Source organism: Callospermophilus lateralis, chromosome 2 (genome assembly GCF_048772815.1).
Source record: "Callospermophilus lateralis isolate mCalLat2 chromosome 2, mCalLat2.hap1, whole genome shotgun sequence".
NCBI lineage: Eukaryota > Metazoa > Chordata > Mammalia > Rodentia > Sciuridae > Callospermophilus > Callospermophilus lateralis.
The window spans coordinates 10,484,419-10,506,729 of NC_135306.1; positions in this window are offsets into that span (position 1 = coordinate 10,484,419).

Below are 22,311 nucleotides of genomic sequence, written 5' to 3' on the forward strand. Positions count from 1 at the left end.
GGTAAAAGACATATGGGATACAATGAAAGCAGAGGCAACCACCAAAAGAGGTTTTTTTCCTAAAGAAAATTTCAAGAGGTATGAACAAAAAGCCAATAATGAAGACAAAATAGAATCATAAAAGAATTAATCCAAAGGAATGAAGGGAAAACTTTTTTTAAAAAATCTAACAAAATGCTATTTTTAAATTTAACCATTTTAGTGTTTCCATTAAGGCAAACAGTCTAAATATGCAAAATAGAGGAAGACTGTCAGATGATATTAAAACAAATTGCAAGACCAACTGCAGTCTATCTATAAGAAATCCATTTTAAATATGAAAGCATAGCCAGGGTAGAGGTAAGAGTGGGAAAAGATAGACCATTCAAACACTAATCAAAAGAAAAATGGAGTGGCAGTATTAATATCAAATACATTTCAGAAAAGAAATATTGCTATAGAGAAGAACATTTCATATAGATAATGCAGTCAATTTATCAAAAAGATGTAACACATAACAACAGAAGTTCAAAAATATATGAAGCAGAATTTGGTAGAATTGGAAGGAGGAATAGACACGTCCACTTATGCTTGCAGATTTCAACATAACAAAAATAAGAAGTAGACAAAAATCAGAAAGATTACAGACAACACTATCAACAAACTTATTTATTTTAAATACTAAGGATGAAACCTAGAGCTTCACACACGCTAAGCAAGATCTTCAGCATGAAGCTACATGACCAAACCATACTAATTAGTTTTTTAAAAATATACTTCCCAGCAACAGAAGAATATATATTCTTTTCAAGTACACAAGAAACATTCATCAAGATAAATAATATTCTTGGGGAAAACATCTTAACAAATTAAAATAATTAAATTCATATGAAATATGTTATTATTAGATCATAATAGAATTGAACTAAACATCCATAACAGGCTGGAAAAAATACAGCAAAATACAAAAAAAGAAAGAAAATATTAAAAACAGGAAAGGAACTGGAATATCCCCAAAATGGTTGAAAATGAACTCATATATTTATAAGTGACACTTGCTTCAAACAGAAAATCACAAGGAGAACTTTTAAATATTTCTAATTGAGGGTCTGGTGTTATAGCTCAGTATTAGAGAACATGCTTAGCATGTGCAAAGCCCTGAGTTTCATCCCTATCACCAAAAGAAAATCAATTGAATAGAAATTAAAATATAATACAAATAAATATATAATATCAAAATTTGTTGAATATAGCTAAAGCAGTACTTATCAGAAAATAAGATAATTTCAAATCAATTATCTGTGCTCCCAACTTAATAGACTCAAGAGGGTCCAATTAAACACAATCAAGCAAATGAAAAGAAACAAAAAAAGACACGAACAGCAATCAAAGAAATTGAGAATAGAAAAGTGATCAGAAGAAACTAGAAGCAAGTCCTTGAAAAGATTATTAGCATTCCTCCATCTTTAGCTAAACTAGCTATGAAGAAAGGAGAGAAAACACAAGTTATAAATAGTAGGGATGAATGATATGATTTCAGATGATTTCATATGTAGAAAGAACAGTGAGAGAATTTGACAAGCAACCCCATGTTCATAGTTTCAACCACGTAGATGAAATAGATAAATTCCTCAAAAGACACCAATGATCAAATCTCACTAAAAAAAAAAATAATAAAATAGATTTTTAAAAAAGGAGAAGAGGAAGAAGAAGAGGAGGAAAGGGAGGAAGAAGAAGAAGGAAAAACTTGAGTATTCCTGAGATTGGTGAGAAAATTGGATTCATGACTTTAAAACATACAACAAAATTATAAGGATGGAGCCCAACTTTGAATCATTCGATCCCTCTCTGATTGGAATAAGATGAGTTGCCTCCAGGCAACTCTGTCTGGCCTTCTGCCTGACAGAAGCAAACGAACACCCTCTCTGGAGAAAGAGAGCATCATCCAGAGCCTCAAATTATCTCCATAGTTTTTTCATACACAATACCCAGCTCTCAATCAATGAAAACCAGGCGTGCAAAAGACACGATCTGATGGAAAACTAAGAGAATAAGAAAGCAAGTAAAATAGGTTCCATTTTTTGCCAATGACTGAGTAGTTTGAGTTCCTATCAAACCACTCCTACCTAAGGCAACAACTGCAGACTCCACAACATTCAACAGCTAACTCTCTGAAAGCACGGCTGAGCAGAAGCAAGCAGAAACTATAGACTTTTGAAAGGGAGGCATTGGGTGATTTGTGTGTTTCAACAGCTCTTGCTTAAAAGCTGAGCTGGTAAGCACTATGTGGAGTTACTGAAACTTAGAAAATTCAGTCTTAAGAATCAAAAGACTCAAAAGAAGCTAGAAATTAAGGGGGGACTCTTAGAAAGAAGAAAGCCATACAGGAGTCACCCTCGAATTCTGTGTATAAATTGCTCAGATCTCCTAATGACCCCTGAAACACACATTCATTGGGAAGGCTCCAAGCTGCCATTCATCACAGTGAAGACAGGGTTGACAGTCCAGGTTCAGCCAAGGGAAATGCATGCTTTAGAATAATAATAATGGTAATGATAGTAACCCAGTACTTTTAGGCAGAACATGCTGGAATCTAAAGTGACTACAGGTTATTATTTATAATGTACAGGATACAATCCACAATTACTTCATAAATAAATAGGAAAACATGATACACATTCAGGAGAAAAGATGATCAATGGAGAATCACCTTAAAATGGCCCAGATATTGGAATTAACTAGTAGACAAGCATCTTAAAAACCTCTTATAACTATGTGAAAGAACATAAAGGAAAATACACTCACAATTGATGAAACATAGAAAATATTATAACAAAAATAGATATTATGAAAAAGAACCAAATAGAAATTCTGCAACTCAAACCACAATATTTAACCACAAAATTAAAAAGATGTACTGAAGACTTACTAACTTACTGGGGATCAGGGAAAAGTTAGTGAATTTGAAGGTAAATCAATAGGAATTAGCCAGTTTGAAGAACAAGGACTCAGGTATCTGAGAGAGTATATCAAAGAAGTTAACACCCGTGTAACTCAAGTGCCAGAAAGAGACAGAGAGAAAGGAGCATAAAGTACATATGAAGAAATGGTTTAAAGTCTCGCTTTTCTTTGTCATGAACAGAAAAAGAACATCTTAAAAGGAGCAAAAACCTGACAAAATCCACATACAGGAACCACTGAATTCTCACTAGAAATTATGGATGCTGGATAACACTGGAGAAAATGCTTAAAGAAAAAACCATCAGCCTAGAACATTATACCTAGTGAAAAGATCCTTTAAGAACAAAAGTAGGACTGGGGATGTGGCTCAGTGGTAGAGCGCTTGCCTAGCACATGTGAGGGCCTGGGTTCCATTCTCAGCACCACATGAAAAATAAAGCTATGAAAAAAAGTTACCTCATTTAAATAAATGAGTGAAAGTAAAATAAAGATGTGTTCATATTTTTTAAAAAGGAGAGGACTGAGACATAGCTCAGTGTATAAGTTATGCTTAGCATCTGCAGGGTAAGGCCCTGAATTCAATCCCCAGCACAAAAAAAAAAAAAAAAAAAAAAAAGATGGAGAATTCATCACAAACAGATTTTGCACTATATAACATGTTAATGGAAATTCCCCAGCTGAAGAGAAATGATACCAGATAAAACGTGGATTGTTAGGAAGAAATGAAGAGCACCATAAATGTAAATATAAAAGACTATTTTCCCCTCTGATTTATCTAAGATATATCTGACCATCTAAAGCAAAAATTATAATATTTCACATGAAGCTTATAAAAATGTAGATGTGATACTTATGACAACTGTTAGCAGAAATAATGGAAAGAAAGGGAATAAATCACCCCATATGGTTGCAAAGGAAATTAAATTAAGAAATGATACTTCAATCTGTATCATAACTCTAAAAAGATAATGGTGAGAAATATAGACCAAAATACAATACCTTAATCATGATACAATTCTAAAACAAGTTAAATCAACATAAAACATGATTTTTAAAAAAAGCAACCAGAGGAGACAAATATAAAACAAATTGCAAAATACTCAACCTAAATCTAGTCCTACCAGTAATTACATTAGAGCTAATGCATTGAGTCCTACAGTTAAAAGTTGGCTGTCCAAATGAATTAAAAAAACAAAATCTACAATATACTATCTATAAATAGAGACCCACTTTATTTTTTTAAGAGAGAGAGAGAGAGATAATTTTTTAATATTTATTTTTTAGTTTTCAGTGGACACAACACCTTTATTTTTTATTTTTATGTGGTGCTGAGGATCCAACCCAGCACCCCGGGCATGCCAAGAGAGCACGCTACCGCTTGATCTACATCCCCAGCCCGAGACCCACTTTAAATATAGATTAAAAGTAAATAGAAGGTAAAAGTTATGCCATGAAAAAATAAATATAAAAATAGTGAGAAGCAGGAATGGTTACGTTTGTATCACTGCAGATCAAGATCAAAATTAAGTTTTTCTTACCTGAATTCAAATAATCAAGATTAGGTGGTACTACCCTAAAGATCAAAATTTATCAATGGAACAAAATAGAGAGCTGTTATTTAATTTTTTAAAAGAAAGTTGTCAAAGGAATTTTTATTGATTTTAAAAAAAATAAATGACAGCGAAATGCATTACAATTCTTATTACACATAAACAGCACAACTTTTCATATCTGTTTGTATATAAAGTATGTTGACACCAATTCGTATCTTCATACATGTACTTTGGATAATGATGTCCATCACATTCCACTATCCTTGCTAATCCCCTGCCCCCTCCCTTTCCGTCCCATCCCTCTACTCCATCTAGGATTCATCTATTTCTCCCATGCTCCTCCTCCCTACCCCACCATGAGTCAGCCTCCTTATATCAGAGAAAACATTCGGCATTTGTTTTTTGGGATTGGCTAACTTCACTTAGCATTATCCTCTCTAACTCCATCCATTTACCTGCAAATGGCATGATTTTATTCTCTTTTATTGCTGAGTAATATTCCATTGTGTATATATGTCACATTTTTTTTTATCCATTCATCCACTGAAGGGCATCTAGGTTGGCTCCACAGTTTAGCTATTGTGAATTGTGCTGCTAAAAACATTGATGTGGCTGTGTGCCTGTAGTATGCTGTTTTTAAGTCTTTTGGGTATAGACGGAGGAGAGGGATAGCTGGGTCAAATGGTGGTTCCATTTCCAGATTTCCAAGGAATCTCCATACTGCTTTCCATATTGTCTGTACCAATTTGCAGTCCCACCAGCAATGTATGAGTGTACCTTTCTCCCCACATCCTCTCCAACACTTATTGTTGTTTATCTTCATAATAGCTGCCATTCTGACTGGAGTGAGATGAAATCTCCATCATGTGGGATTAGGCCCCAAATTCCTTAATAAGACTCATATAGCACAAGAATTAAAACCAAGAATCAATAAATGGATGGAATCAAACTAAAAAGTTTCTTCTCAGCAAAAGAAACAATCTGTGAGGTGAACAGACAGCCTACATCCTAGGAACAAATTTTTTTACCCCTCACACATCAGATAGAGTATTGATCTCTAGGGTATACAAAGAACTCAAAAAGCTAAGCACCAAAAAAACAAATAACCCAATCAACAAATCAGCCAAGGACCTGAACAGACACTTCCCACAAGAGGATATAGAATCAATCAACAAATATATGAAAAAAAAATGTTCATCATCTCTAGCAATTAGATAAATGCAAATCAAAACCACTCTTAAGATTTCATCTCACTTGTCAAAGGAATTTAATGAAGGAAAGGTAAATGTTTCCAACAAACGGAAGTGGGGAAACTAGATATCTACATCAAAAATAACCTTGACCCCTTTTTCAAATTATGCACAAGAATTAATTTGAGATAGATGGCAAGTCTAAACATCAAAGTTAAAACTATAAAGCTTCTAGAGGAAAATGTTCAGAGCAAAGTGAAATCCTCCTATATCATTGGTGGCAGACATCAAAATCACTTTGGAACGAAGGAGGCAAGAAAAAGATCAGCAGTTGCCAAGGACGGGGTAGAGAGGGAGAATAGGTGGAGCACAGAGAATTTTTAGGGCAATGAAAATTCTGTGGATGAAATGTAACCGTGGATACATGTCATTATACATTTGTCTAAACTCAGAGAGTAGCACACCTAGGATGAGCCCCATGGTCGACTGTGGATTCTGGACGATGCAGCAGGTATAGATTCATCAGTTGTAACAAAGGTATCACTGTGATGGAGGTGTCTGCGCTCAGGAGGCTACGCCTATGTGGGGGCAAAGGTGGATGAGCATCCTCCATACCGTCCTCTCAGTTTGACCTTGAACCTAATTTTGCTCTTTAAAAAAATGAAATCACTTTGGAAATAGTTCTAGCAGTTTTGTATAAAGCTTAACACATGTCTATCTTCCTGATAACCCTGCAGTTTCACTCCTGGGTATTCGAAATAAAAATGAAAATCCACAAAAATAAATGTAGAAGAATGTTTACATAAAATTGATTCTGACGAGCTCAAAACTGAAAACGGCTCATGTGTCCATCAATGAGAGAATGAAAAAACTATTATATATTCATAAAATAAAGTATTTTTAGTAGTAAAAAGGAACAAACTACGAAGACATGAGTTTTTTTAATTGAGTGAAAAAGCCATTGTACAAAAAAAGTACAACCTGTGTGATTCCATTTATGTGAAATCCTAGAGGAAAACTAATTGGTGGTTAAAAGGAGTAGAATGATGGTTTTACTAAAAGGGAGGTAGAAATGGGATTGACTGGAAGGGGTATAGAGAACTCCCCAGGATGCTGGCAGTGTTTCCTAGGTGTATGCTTTGATCCAAATCCATGGAAATGTGCACTTAAGATTTCTCCATTTCTTTTCATATATATGTTTCCTTTTTCAAAAGGAAAAACAGAACTATAAACTAGTATTGAACACAAGCCTAGGGCTTACTTTGGAGAACACAAAATAGAAGACAGTTTGATGGCTGGATATTAATACTGAAAAGGGAAGAATAACTGTCACTTTTTGAAGATGGAGGTAGAAAATCTAAAGGGAAAATAATGAAAAGTTGTTATAAACAAGAGAATTCAGTAAGGAGGCCGGATGTAAGGACCAACATGCAAAAATGAATAGCCTTCCTTGCCATTAGACTAACCAAGGAGAAAATTTCCCAAGGAAAAATCCCACTCAAAATTGTATAAAAAACATAAAGTGTTCAGAAACTTAAGAAAAGGATAAGGACTATATGAGGAAAAGTACTCTCTGTTACTAATATAAAGAACTTCTTTTAAAAGATATGGTAATATTTTCATAAATTCATGGCAAGAAACTGTTTTTAAAACTGAAAGGAAAAGATAGATATGGCAAAGCACAAATAAAATTTCTGCATTATGAAACTACACAAATAAAAGAAAGCCAATAGGAGAGATACAGGTAGCATATGTACCAGGTAAAAGATAACCAGTAATAACAAAGAACTACAGACCTACAACAACTCAACAGAGAAGTGCGGGGAAGATGAAGAGCAATCAAAAAAAAAAAAAGAAATTAAACAATAAATGAGATTTTTCTGAACTATAAAATAGTGTTATCCACTGATGGAAGAATATGGAGAAAAAAGACCTATGAAGTTATAAAATACTTTGGATTTCAATGTGGCATTATCGATTCACAGATAGATGAATGGAATGAGTTGGCAGAACAATTCCTTCTTCGGTCATCTGAGCTGCAGAATCATGCATTGCCCCAAGTGTATGCACTTTGATTTTGATCCATGGAGGAGTAATTAAATAAATCATAATATAACTTTATCACAAAATGTTGGAGATCAGTTAAAAAGGTTGAGAGAGAACTCTGTACCCTGGCATTGGGAAAATCTTCTAGGTAGATTGAATCAAATCTATAAATATGATATGATCACATTTAAATAAAAACAGAAATACATATTGTGACAGAAAGGACTAGTTATTTAGCCAGTATCTGTTTTTTCTTCATTACTAATAGAAGTAAAATGTAGCTAGCTAAAAGACCATAGACCCCAGCCTCCCTTGCAGCTTGTGGTGGCTATATGTCTAAGTTCTAGCCAATAATATGTAAAAATGAGTTATTAGGACAGTCTCCTTGGGAGGTTCATCAAAAGGGAAACAACTGATGTGCTCTCTTTTTGTCATTGCATCTTTTCTCCTTCCTTCTCTCTTGAATAAAGATGTGATGGCTGGAACTGAGGCACTCATCAGGGACCAAGAAGGAATAGAAGCCAACACTAAGGATGGCAGAGCAGAAACTTCAGAGGAGTCTGGGTTCCTAATAACTGTGGAGCTGCCGTGTTGCCTATGTTTAGACCACGTGTTATAGACAATGTCATACACATGGGAAAGGAGGATGTCAAGGCCAAGGCAGAAGTCCAAGGTCTCAACTTGGTGGATTATAATCAGGGGGCCACCTTGAGGTCAGCTCATCCGACAACGGGTAAGGACCATATGTACTATTGGACAACCTAAGGCAGGCACGGTCCCTAAGCCACATGCTTGTTGTTTAAACAGAGAGGGGGAGATGTTGAGAGCCACAGCCAAAAGGGGCCCTAGCAAACTTCCAGCTGCCAGCTGATGATTGGCTCACAGCAGCCCCAGCAAACTTCTAGCTGCCAACTGATTGGCTCCTCTGCGGTGATGCTCATTGGGCTGTTTCCCCGCCCTTTCAGACCACGGAGCTGCTCATTGGGGACTTTTTTTGGCTCTGCCCACACAGCCCAGCCAATCAGCCTCAAGAGCAGGAGGAGTGGGGGAGGTTGAGAGGCTTGTGGGAAGCCGGTGGTGGCAGTTGGGCTCTGAAGGTTTTTCCTGAGGAGCTGTGTGGTTTGGTGTGTGTGCTCTAAAAATAAAGTTGGTTTCCTTTGACAAGTGGCTCCTGAATTGTGCCCAGCCAGACTGCAGCAGAGCCAGAAAAAGCGAGGCAGACACATGGTCATCTGATGGAAGACAATGGAGGAGAGTACCGGTAAGTGAAGCACAAATTCAAAGTTCCAGCAAGATACATGCCAGGTCACCTTTTGAATATAAATAACTAGGATTTGTGTGTGTGTGTGTGTGTGTGTGGTACTGGGGATTGAAGTCAGAGGTGTTCTAACAATGAGATACACCCCAACTCCTTATTTTTTTATTTTTGAGACAGAGTCTCATCAAATTGCCCAGGCTGGACTCAAACTTGCACTCTTCCTGCCTCAGTCTACCAAGTCCCTGGGAGAATTAGGATTCTTGAAGGGATAGGTTGCTTTATCTGGTTAAGAATCAAGGTTGACAGGAAGTGACAAATAGCAAACACCCATGGCTTGCTCCTTTTCCACCTATGGCAGACATCATTAATCAATCTTGGAACAATTTCCTATCAAACTGTACAAGGTTTTATAGTTCTCCCCAATAGAGTACTTTGGGTAGCCACTACCCATCAATTTCCAATTAGCATGATAGATGAGATTATTTGACTCCCTAGGTATTTACAATTTTTCCCTGTGGATCTCACCTGCGGGAGCTCATGGCTTCCCAGGATAAAAGGCTTCTCTCTGCAGGAGAGCATCATCGAGTACAGCAACCTCAGAGCTCTCCTTGGTGCTGAAAATCAGTCCCTGCCACTTTCCACCCAGCTGCCATTGTTCACATGGACCAAATTTCCCATAATTACCAGAGAGATACACCTTGTAGTTAAACAGAACCCAAACTCTCCTAAGGGATGAGAAAAGATAGGTTTGGGATGTGAGGAATTCTGAAAGAGATGTGTTAGTATTTGTTATGAGGTTGGCTTTAGCAAGACAAGAGCCTAGACGACGTAGGAGCTGGTTTCAGAGAAGCTGTGGGTGAACAACACAACATTCTGCAAATCATGAGTGAACTTGGGAGGGAAACCCAAGGTTATCAGCCTATAGCACACCTTTAGGTTTGGGACAGTGTGAAGACAGAGTAGGTCACAGAGACAGAAAAAATCAATCAAATTTGGGTACTAATCACATGGTTCTGTAAATTGAATATTTGTGTCCCCCCATTCATATGTTGAGAGTCTAACACCAAATGTGATTGTACTAGAAAGTGGATAGAACCTTTGGTATATGATTAGATCCTGAGAGTAGAGCCCTCATGAATGGAATTAGTTTTCCGTTGCTGTCACAAAAAACCTGAGAAATTCAACTTAGAGGAGGAGAGATCACAGTTTGGATCACAGTTTCAGAGGTTTTGGTCCATGGTTGGCTGGATCCATTGCTCAGGCCCTGAGGGGAGACCCGTCTCATAGTGGAAAGGTGTGGCAGAGGAAAGCCGCTCACCTCATGACAGCCAGCCAACAGAGAGGGAAAGATCAGGGAAGACACCAGCAATCTATGTCCTCTGACACACGAGCCTTTGGGGACATTTCAAATCCAAACTATAAAGGGCCCTTATAAAACAGACCCTGGAGGGCCCCTTCCCCCTTCTGCCATGGAAGGAAACAGCAAGATGCGGGCCCCGGACCAGGAAGTGGGCCCTCACTCAGGGCTCAACCTGCTGGTGCCTTGATCTTGAACTTCCCAGCTCCGGAACTGTGAGAAATAAATTTCTGTTAGTTAAGCCACAGAGTCTTCAGGATTCTGTTAGGGTCCCCCAAACAGATAAAGACACATGGGCAGACTTTTGTTGGTTAAATTCTAGGGGACAGACTTTTGCTGGTTCATGGATATTTATTTCTTTATAGATACTTTTTTAAAATATTTTTTTAGTTGTCAATGGACCTTTATTTATTTATATGCAATGCTGAGATTTGAACCCAGTGCCTCACACATGCTAGGCAAGCGCTGTAGCACTGAGCTACAGCCCCAGCCCCATAGATACTTTTTAATAGCATATTTTTTTGTTATTTTAAATGTAGCTTATGGTCATTGTGGGAACACGGGGGCAAACAAATGTAGAATTGAGAGAGAGGGTCGAGCCCAGGTTCCAAACACCGTCACCGATGCTGTGGGGGCGAATGTATCTCAGTCTTGTTTCCTTGAATATTGGCATAATTGAGATGATGCTGTTGGGGCTCAGAAAATGACACCCAAAGTGGTTTGACATATAAGTGCTTGGAACTGAAAGATATGAGGAGGGCTCAGAAGGAGCCTCAGGGGAGAAAAAAAAATTTCTGACCCCCCTTAGTCCTCCTGTCTCCTGTCCCTCTTCCTTGCCCAAAATGAGTCACAGAAACCAGATTCCTCTTCCCCAGGGTGGGTCACTGAAAATAGGACCCCTTTCCCCAGAGCATGTTGTAAAAACCGTGCCTTCTCCCCTCTACCTGAAATCTCTCATTCAGAGGGCTCCTGCCCCATTCCCAGGAGGAAGGAATGCTCCAGAGAGGCCAAGAAGAATCTGCACAGAGGGGCCTCGGACTTTCCCGTCCGTCTGTAGAGTTAGAGCCGCCCTGGGTGCACTCACGCTGCCCTGTGGTTGTTCGTTCTCAGACCTGCACGTGCAAACGGTTTCCCCAGGGTCTCTGAGCCTTCATTTCTGAAGATCCCCATATCACATAAAACTTCCATCAAATAAACTGATGACACTTTTCTCTCGTTAACTTGTCTGGCGTCCTGAGATTGTTGGTCCGTGACTCTTACCATGATTGAGTGAAGAATCATAACTTTCTGTTATGATTCATGCTGATTTTCTTTTTTACTTAACATGTTATTATTAGCATTTCCTAAGGTTAAAAATTCTATGTAAGAATGATTTGTGGGCTGGGGATGTGGCTCAAGCGGTAACACGCTCACCTGGCATGCACGGGGCGCTGGGTTCGATCCTCAGCACCACATACAAATAAAAAATAAAGATGTTGTGTCCACTGAAAACTAAAAAATAAATATTGAAAAAATTCTCTCTCTCTCTCTATCTCTTAAAAAAAGAGAATGATTTGTACTGGTTGCATGGTATAGCATTGAGTCTGAATGGACTCTAATCTATTAATCATTCTCTCTTTTGTTGTTGTTGTTGTTGTTGTTTTGTTTTGCTTTGATTCTTTATTTTTTAATGAAGATCACAGCCCTGGCATGTATTTGAACACACTTGTGTCAATATTTCTGCCCATTTTTTAAGCTCCAAGAAATGGAATTATGGAGTTAAAGGATCTAAACCTTTAAAGCTCCTGATACATGTTGTCCAGTCAATTTTTTGGTACCGGAGATTGAACTCAGGGACACCCGACCACTGAGCCACATCCCCAGCCCTATTTTGTATTTTATTTAGAGACAGGGTCTCACTGAGTTGCTTAGCCCCTCACTTTTGCTGAGGCTGGCTTTGAACTCATGATCCCCCTGTCTCAGCCTCCCTAGCTGCTGGGATTACAGGCGTGAGCCATGGCAGCCGGCATCGTCCAGTCACCTTAGAGAAAACTGGTGCCCATGTAACCTTTCCAGGTTCTTCATTCCAGACTGATGATATCAGGTAAGGTCTAGGCTAACCTTTGTATCAGAAAAAGACAAGTGAACCCAAGATGAACAAGATGGACACTTATTTCTTTATAATTAAACAATCCAAAGTTAAGAAGCACCAGGTGGAGGAGGCAGCGCTCCTAGAAGACGTTCTGGGGCTGGAGTTCTTGTCGCTTCTTCTGCCATTTCCTGTGGGATCGTCTCTAACCCTATGGTCAAAGGGCCTTCATGCCCTCATCTGGTTTCATTCTGTAAGAAGGAGCAGGAAAAGGCGGGAAAGGACAGACAGTTTTGTTTGGGTGAATGAACTGAAGGCAGCCCCTCCTGATCCGCTCTGCTCTGCGCTGTGCCTTGGGAGCTGAGCTCTGCAGCTTGCTTGCCTTGGGGCTTCCGGTTTAGCTCAGCCATTGGCTAAGAGACCAGAGGGTGGAGGAAGAGATCCCTGTCCACTTCCCTGACTCTCTCTTTGCTGGGGATCGCCTGAGTCCCTTTACGGAAGGCGCCATCCCCTGTCTGATGACCTGCTCCACGTAGCTCTCTTGGGCTTGCTCTTGCTCTCTTCTCTGGCCCCCTGTCGCCAGCCTAGGGGTGCTGCGTCATCGCTGGCTGCCTCTCCTTGACCCTGCCGGCCGTGCTCCTGACACCGACCCCTCAGAATTTGGCTAGACTACAGGTTAAGAGCAAGGTCTTCCCCAAGACTGCCCTGGCTTCGGACGCTAGCTTCAGCACACCGCCACCTCTGTCCAGATGGCTACAAATATGGGGATTTCCACTGCTTCCTCAGATTTTCATTATTCTAGAACAACTCATAGAACCCAGGATAGGATAGCATTATATAGAGATGGTTCACAAGAAGCTACAATAAAAATCAAAGAAGGAGATGTGTCAGGGCAAGGTCTGGGAGGGTCTCAAACACTAACATCCCATCCCATCAGCATGTGACAATATGCATAGTAATGCCACTTAGGGAAGTTCACCTAAGTTTCAGTGTCCCATTTTTGATGGGGTTTCATTACATAGGCAAAATTGATTAGAGGATTGGCCGCGTGGTTGAACTCAAACTTCAGCCCTAAAGGTAGGGCTCATATCATGCGTCTCAAAGTCCCAACTCTCTAACTGCATGGTTGGACTTTCTGGTAGGGTCAGGCTCTGTCCTTAGTCATCTTAGTAACAAAACTGTCTAGAGGTCATGAGTCACCTCCTTTGCATGACAATCTTACGAGGTCCAAGGGGCCCATAGGAACAACAAAGATTCTCCTATCACTCAGGAAATCCCCAGGATTTGAAGATTCCCTCCCAGAACAAAGGCCAGGCCATTCTTCATTCTTCTTTCTAGATTGTCCCTATATTTAGTCCCCTCAACTTTCCTAATTTGATGGTGCTACCTCCTTCCTGCTGTGACCGCAATTAGCACAAGTGGAACTAAAACCAAACACATCACTTCTGGCACTTTCTGTAAATGAGTCGAATCCTACAGCCACGCCCACTGCAAGGAACCTGGGCAATAGTGGTTACCCAGGTGTCCATGTGCCTCCCCAAATCTACAGCTGTGGTAGAAAGAAAGATTGTATTTGAGGAAATAAATAAGTTTTCTGCTTTGCTAGAGACCACGTTTTTTAATCTTTGCTTGGTAGATGAGCGAGGGTGTTTGGCTGACTAGGAAGCATTGACCTCCCTCCATTCCATACCGGCCATTGGTCTTCATTTAACTATGAAAATTTTTTTTCAGGTTTTTGTCTATTTTTTCATTCATTTTCTAGAGTGATTTTGAGAAAATGATCTCTTTTTAGGATTAAAGATAACAACTCTTCTGTCAAAGCAACTTAAAAAAAAGTTTCAAAATGAATTGGACAAAAAAGTAAACATAAAATTCATTTTTAAAAAGACCAGCTTTGCTGGGGTCCTACTGAAGTCTCCCCTGGCCACTTCCTCCAGGTGGATTTATAGGCGACATTCCTTTGTCTCCGTCCTCTGGGTTCAGGCTCCTGCCTGGTGATTTTATGTGCCATCATCGGGAACAGGTGAATTAAACATCCTGCTTTTCTCACATCCATGACAGGCCCTCTTTTCCAAGTTCAAATTCCCTGTTCCAGGGGGCAGGAGATGGGCCCCTAGTTCATAGCCTGTTTCCCAGGAAGGGAGGTTATCACAACTGTGGAGGTCCAGCAAGCAAGGACCCCTTTATGGTAGCTCTGCCATCTGCCCACTTCTGGAGAGTTCTGGTGAACCAGTTGCCAAGCTGTGACTTCCCAGAATACGACCCTCCGTGTCTGAGTTTGCCTCCCCCATCAGAACCTAAGACAGGGACTAAGGGCCCGGGAGTTTATCACTAGGTCATACCAGGAAACTGAGCAAAGGAGGAACGAGATGGAGAAGGAGTGAAGGCCGAAACACGGTGTTATTGACCTGGCAGGTGGGGGGCATCTTGCTGGGAACTCCTTCAGGAACTGTGTAGAACTGTAAGGAACTCAAAACTGTCTCTAACGACAGGAGACAGAGAGACATTTGTTACCGGCTCCCTCTTGCACATCCCGTTGGTTGAAAGTTGATCACAGCAGGACTGTTATTACCTCTCCTGGATGTCACAGCTGCCTTGGAAAACCCCAATCGCCACCCCAACCGCAGGTGAAGCCAGAGGTGGGTCGAGCGGATGTGATGAGTGCCACAAATAGACTGGCGACATCTCCTTCTCTCCGTATGTAAATACTTCAAGCACATTCTAAGAACAGCACACGTGTTGTACATTGGGCCAAAGTACCCTGGAGCCTCAGAAGTCAGGGCGGTGGGCGGGGAAGACGAGGAGCCGGTCTGCTCATCTTGGGAAGGGGTCTCTGGATGGCGTAAAGCCCATCAAACTCTGATCTGGGAAGGATAAGGAGCCTGGAACAACTTGACCATTTGTATGTTCGCCTGCAGCTAAGCCAAGTCCCCTGCTACAGCTCTGGAGGGCTGGGCAGTCTGACCTGCAGTGTGACCCCTGTGTTCCCAGCCCAGGGGTGTTAGGGGTGGGGAGGGTGGCAGTTCCATAAGAACAAGATGTGCCCAAGTGCACAAAGGTTCAGATAAGGTGTCTTGGCTTCAGGGTGTTTATTACAGCAATTTGAAAAGCTAAACTGGGCAGTTGAAAATCACAGTGCAAGCAACCACAGTGACTCCAGTTCATGGGAATTACAGAAGACAGGGGACACAGAGACCTGCATGAGCAAGGCCTAGACGGGGAGAAGCTACAGGTCAAACAGCCAGCTCTTCTGCCCAGTGTGACGGTGCCATCAGTGGTAAAGACAACTGCACCTGGACAGCCGGAGCCCGGGTGCTTCCCCCCAGGCTTGCAGTCTGAGCACGAAGAGGCCCTTGGGATTAGATGATCCAGGTTCCACTCCCACAGGCCACCTGCAGGCTATGACCTTAAGAAATCCATCTGTTGGGAGGCTGAGGCAGGAGGATCACTAGTTCAAAGCCAACCTCAGCAACAGCAAGATTGAGACCCTGTCTCTAAATAAAATACAAAATAGGGCTGGGGATGTGGCTCAGTGGTTGAGTGCCCTGAGTTCAATCCCTGGTACAAATAAACAAACCAAAAGAAATCACCTGGTCTCTGAGTCTCAGTTTCTTCATTGGCACAGTGGGGTTGTAGAGGAGGGGAGAGGAGGTCAAGTGCTCACATGCTCCGCCAAGGTTAGCTGTCAGCCCACTGCAGCCTGCCCTTCCTGCCCCCTTCCCCTCCCACCACACCCAACATGCAGGGTGCTCTTTCTTAAATGCCAACTTGGTCCTTTAACTATTCCCTGACTAAAACCTTCCACATGCCACATGTGGTTTCTTTGTCCCCTGTTAAACTATAAGCTCTTTGAAGCAGACCATATGCAAATGAGTCACATCCAAATTAAGCTTGGAAATCCTGAGTGGCCCTATGCCCAGGTCCCAAGTCCTCCCTCGACTTCCTGTCTCCTTAGCGGGGGCAGAGAAGCGCATGCCCGAGAGGAAGGATCAGCAGTGCCCCTCACTGGAGACTTCTTTTGGAGGCATCCACCTGGCTCAAAATGACCACTTCTCTCAGAACACCCAGATGTAGGCCCTCTACCCTGGGCACAGCCAACTGGACCATGGGCAGTGGCCCAGATGGTCATGTGTCAGCACAGAATCACCTTCAAAAGACAATCATGAATTAGTAATTTTAAAAGAATTTCGGTCTTACCCTGAATTTCAAGAACATTAAAAGGTCAGAACTCAGAATGGCATTTCCCCAGCTCCTCTCTGTCCCCGAAGCCCTCACTCCTGCCTCCGCCCAAGGACCCGCTTCCGCAGCTGTTTTCCTCATGGCCTTAGCCCCTCCCTGTTGCCCTTCCTTCCTCTCGGCTCCCACCTGTCTGTGCCACCCTTAATTCATTGCTGCTCGAGACCTGGGGACCAGGCTGGCAAATGGTGGGGCAGGGGGAAGAACTGTGCATGACACTGGCACATGAATAAATACCCTGCCCGCCACGTACACAGGGGACCCGGTACATCAGCTCCCAGCACTTTCTTCTGACACACGTCTCATGCATGATTTGCATATCATTACCATATTTATCCTCGGGTCTTGCAGCAAGTCGCAGACACCCACAGGAGCACGCACACACGAGCCCACACACCTGCGCACACGTGTCCACGCAAATGTAGAGTCTCCAGCAACACATGCTGCGGGCCCTGCTGGGAAGGCTTCATTAAAGACAGGAGAAAGGGGCCCGAGCCCACTGCTCCTTCCCCTGGGCGGCCCTCCACAGCCACCAACCTCCCTCCGGGACCCTTAGTATCACGGCCGCCCCTGTCCCTCGCCCCCTCCCGCACACTCACCCTTCCTGAACTGAGCTCTGCCACCAGGCTCTGCTGGGACCTTGTTATTTTTACAGCTGCAGGGAGCGAACTCTTGGAGAGAAGGGAAGCTTTGCAGGAGGCTGTCCCTGATGCCCTGAGCCACTGCCAGCCCAGCTCCTCAGGGACAAAGTCCCTACTCCATTGGGATGGTGACACTGGTCAGCCACAACCAGCCCTGGGGTCTGCCAGAGGCACTGTCCCTGGCAGGCTGGTTCTGTGCTGCTGTCTGGGCTCTGCATGGGGAAGGGTTCCCAGACCAGCAGCCAGAGGAAGGCGACTGCATCAGTGGAGACGCAAGTGGGTCCCCGGGATTCTCCCTGTCTAATTCCCCCTTTAGGGCAGGGAGCTCCAGAGCTCCATTATTTGTGCAGATCAGAGGACTTGCCCCCCCAGGGGCCTCCACAGGAGTCTGGGGGCAGGCAGAGGGAGAGGCTGGTTCTGAGGATCTTTGCAGGAGGAAAGGGGAGAGAGGGAGACTTGGGGGGCGGGGGCGGCAAAAGGACAGAAGTAGAATGTGTCTTATCATGGGTAGAGTCTCCTGTTGGATGCAAGGCCAGGGCAGGTCACCCCCCAGAGCCCCTTCCATCTTGAGATCTTGTTCCCACCCTGTGACACACCTGCCCATACATCTGGCTGCAGAGACCCAGTGTGACATCAGACATCCCTCCTTTCTCCTCCCCCATCCCCTCGCCGCCTCTCATGCCCACAACCAGCTTCCAGAGCCCCTGGGCCTCTGTCAGAAGCTGTAGACAAGAATGGGCACTTCTGAGTCCTTGGCCATGCAAGGAGCCTCCCCAGAAAGTCAGGGGCGCCTCTCCCGGCACAGGGCCAGGGAGCGTCCTCCAGGGCTCCCCAACAGACCATGGGCTCCCTGCTGCTGAGCAGGAATGTTGTGGATTTCGGTGCAAATAACTCATTATTTCGCTTTCCAACCAGAAAGCCCCACATGTGGAGTTAATTCCCCATCCTGACAGAGGGCAAGTGCCAGCCAAAACTGGGAGGTTCACTCAATACCCCCGGGCACCACTGTTTCCATCACAGGGTTAATTAGTCCCCAAGAGCTTTGAGCCAAGGGAGGTGGCCTTAGCTGGGGAGTCCAGAATTTGAATCAGCATCTGCCCATGACCCATCGACCAGGGGAGCTTCGCGAGAAAGGGCTCTTCCCATCACCGGGCCTCAGTTTTCTCATCTGCAAAATGAGCAGGTGAATTCATGTGAGCCCCAGGGACTTTTCCTGGCAGCTCAGAGTTTCCATGGCATTCTGTGATGCTGACATTCGGTAACAGCCTACCCCCGTCTAGGATGAAGTTCCAAGTAATTCCATGACATTTACAGACATCTACAGCATTCTATGATGACACTGGAAGGGGGTCCCTGACATAAGATGACATTTACAACCATCTACAGCATTCTGTGACATCCTTTGACATTTACAAGAATTCACGATGCCCTGTGATATTCTTTGACATTCCAGAGCATTTTACGACATTCCTTGACATTCAACCACGCTCTGTGGCATTCGACGCACGGTATTCGGTGGCATTCTGTGACATTCTACACTTATACCACGTGGGTTTGTCTTTCTTCCAAGGTGCCTTCCTGGAATGGCTGGAGGAACCATATCCCCACCCAGGGACCCTGTGCCCTGAGTCCCCTCCTGCCCAAGGTGCATAACCCCTGCAGTCAGAAGTCCTTGAACTTGGGCTTCTAGAGACATCCAGCCACCCCAGCGCTGATCTTTGGGTTTGGGAGCTGGAGGAACTCTCCAGCAACAGTGATTTCCTCAGGGTATTTTGCGCTGAAGAAACATGTCCCCACCCCCACTGCCACTAAAACATTCAAATTAATGGCTTCTTCCTTCAAGATAAGGGGGTCTCCTTGGTCTAGCATTACAGTTAAGCACACCAAATAGTTGAACATTTTGACCAGTGGGAATGACAATTTTGTGTGGTTCGACTTAATACGACAGAAAAAATGTGGGCTGAGAACCAAATGGTCCGGGGACAAACACCAGGGCTGTGATTTGTTAGCTGTGAAACTGGGACGGCGTCTCCAGGCCACGCTTTCCTCGTCCACAAACACCCAGGGGTTGGTGGAGGACCTAGTGAGATAGTGGTGCCCAAGCCCCTCCCCGGGCAAACGTGAAGGCCTCAGAGGTCTTCCCTCCACTAGAACAACAGAAAAACTGAGTTCTTGAGGGAGAGGGCACGGGCAGAAAATGGGGTTGGTCTTGGCAGGTCTTTGGACTTGACTCCTCCTTGTGGATCCTTGAGAAAATTATTTTGTTCTGCGGGCCTCGGTTTTACCATCCATAAAATGGGTTGGGAAAGAATCCAGTGAACTGGAGGGCCTTTCTGGGGCTTCTCTGGGTGGGGGAGGAGGAGGGTGACAACAGGGAATCTTGATGTTTGGCAGGCCTGGGACCATCATAGTCTGTAAGGTCAGGATACTGGAAAGTGGGTTGAAATCACCAATGGAAGGCAGGTCAGATCTGATGAAGTGCTTCTTTCTAAATAGTGAGATGATGGACCTGGTTGTAAAGCTGCTCCTCCATGGAGTTGAGGAGAACAGCCCCAGGGTTTCTGCCCGCCTGTGCTGTCTCCAGCCCTCTGGGCCCTGCCTGGCAGGAAGCACCCGCGCTGGTGTGGAAATCTTAAGACGCTGCGCCCCCTGGTGGCCAGACTCTGTCATTACACCCCAGGGCTCCCAACCTGGGAAGGTGCTTCTCACCTGCTCACCTGTGGCTGGGCCAGCAGGGACGACAGTGCGGAGCACAGCATGGAAAGAAGTTGACTCAAGTTGGGGAAAGCCTGAGAGGATAAAGGCTGAGAAGACCCTCCTTAACCTCTTGAACAAACACTTATTGAGCACCTACTATATGCCAGGCAGTGTGTTGGGCTCTTGGATCCAGTGTTGAACAAGACAGAGCTTTGCTCATCAAGAAGCTCACACAATCCAAGGCTCATGGGCTGGCTGAATACCTACTACGTGCCGGGTTTTTAACTCCTGGTACCCGTCACAACAACCCTGGGAGGTAAGAATTATCATCTCCATTTTGCAGGTGAGAAAACTGAGGCCACAGCTAGTGGTAAGGGGCAGAGCCTGGAGTAAGACCTAGATCTGGGTGACTCCAAAGCTGCCCATCACGTGGGGCCTGTGTAGTGGAAAGAGCCGGTGGCTTGGCCTCCTCTGGGAAGTGGAGCTGGGGGGTGCCTGGGTTAGCCAGGTGGGGTGTCTGGAGGCCCCGCCCTGTGCCCAGTGGGATCTCCTTCCAAGGAGGGGGCTGCTCCCTGGGAAGGAGGCGGCCCAGGGTCCCGGCATTGTTCTCATTGTCTTGGCCCTCTCTTTGTCTCCAGAGCATCCGGGGCTTGCTCCTCCCCCAGCGGAGATGAGGGCCAGCTGCCTGGAGAGCCGGCCTGCAGGACTGCTGCCGCTCATTAGAGCCTCGCAGATGCCTCTCACGGGACTCCCCACCCCAGGGTCTGAGGGAGAGTTTGACACAAATCTAAAAATAGCTGCTGTTTTGTTCCTTTGTTGGAAGGGAGGGGCTGGCAGGGGGCTCGGCTCCCCTTAATGACCTGCCCACAAAGAACAAAGCCTTTTCTCTGGTTTGCTGGGCTTGGGGGGTGGTGGCAGCAGGTCCAGCCTCCTTAGTCCTCTGAGAAGGAGCCAGACGGGCTCCTGAGGGTGGTTCCTCCCGAATCAAGGTCCGAGGCAGCCCAGGGCCAGGCCTCTGGGCAGGACAAGCTAGGCCCTAGGCTGGACGGGCAGGCACACGGTGGACACTGAGGTCTGTGAGAAGCATAGGAGGAGGCCTGCCTGGGTGACATCGTCTGTGATGTCACATCACACGGCATAGCCAATGGGACGGCAGATGTCCTGCATGTGGCAGGTCATAGGCAGATGACTCTGAAGGGCTATATATGACCAAGCCTGGGGACACTGTGTGCAAGTGATTCTATGAATGCCTGTACTGGTGACCCTGAGGAAATTGCAGGACTGTATGTGTGGTGCTGTGTGGTGGGACTGGGTGTGAACAGGGGACTGCGTGGCTGTGCAGACGACCCCCTGGTGAATGTCAGCCGCTCCTCAAGAGACTCGCCAGAGGCAGGTGACATTGTGCATGCTGGGTTGCCAGGGGGTGTCAGGACTGACTATGCAGGTGATATTCAGTGTGGCTCTGGGACTATATTGGTGACACTGGGAAGAGAGGTTAACCGTGCAGGTGGCACTGAGACTGCGTGCAGGTAGTTAACTGCTGTGGTTTCCTGGCACTTCACTGGCCATAGGACTGCGTGCAGGTGACCATGACCAGTGAAGTGCCAGGAAACCACAGCAGTTCCCAGGCCCTTCAGGACCTGAGGAGGCTCCAGTGGCCTCCCCCAGGTAGCTCTGGTCCCCCTCTTACGGTCTCCTTGCCGTACCTTCCACTCACCTCCTGCTATGCCCTCTTGGGGCACCTCTGTCAGTGCACCCTTGGGGGTCGGGAGGTGTTGTCTGCCCCATGAGTGAGGAGCAGGAGCTGGAGAAAAACGGGACCAGAGGCAGAAGCTCTGTGTGGGGCTGAGGCCTGTCCAGGGGCAGGAGACAGCGGGGAGCCGAGGCAGAAGTGGGCAAGGGCACCCCAGCGACTCAGTCTGCTGAGGCAGGGGGATCGCAAGTTCAAAGCCAGTCTCAGCAACTTAGTGAGACCCTTTCACAAATCAAAAATATAAAGGGCTGGGGATGTGGCTCGGTGGTAGATGCCCCTGGGTTCGATCCCCAGTAGGAAAGAAATTTAGCTCTTTTTTTTTTTCTTCTTAGTTTTGTTCTTACAATGCTGGGGATGAGACCAGGGCTTATGCGTGTTGGGCAAGGCATTTACCTCTGAGCCACATCCCCAGCCCTCGGTCCATTTTTAAAAGGGAGGACACGTATGCTTGCACAACTCGATTCTTTTTTTAAAAAAGAATTGAAGTAAACGTGATCAAACGGTTACTTGTTGTTAATCTAGGTGCTATGATTATGTATGACTCTTATGCCGTCCTTTGATTTTTCTGAATT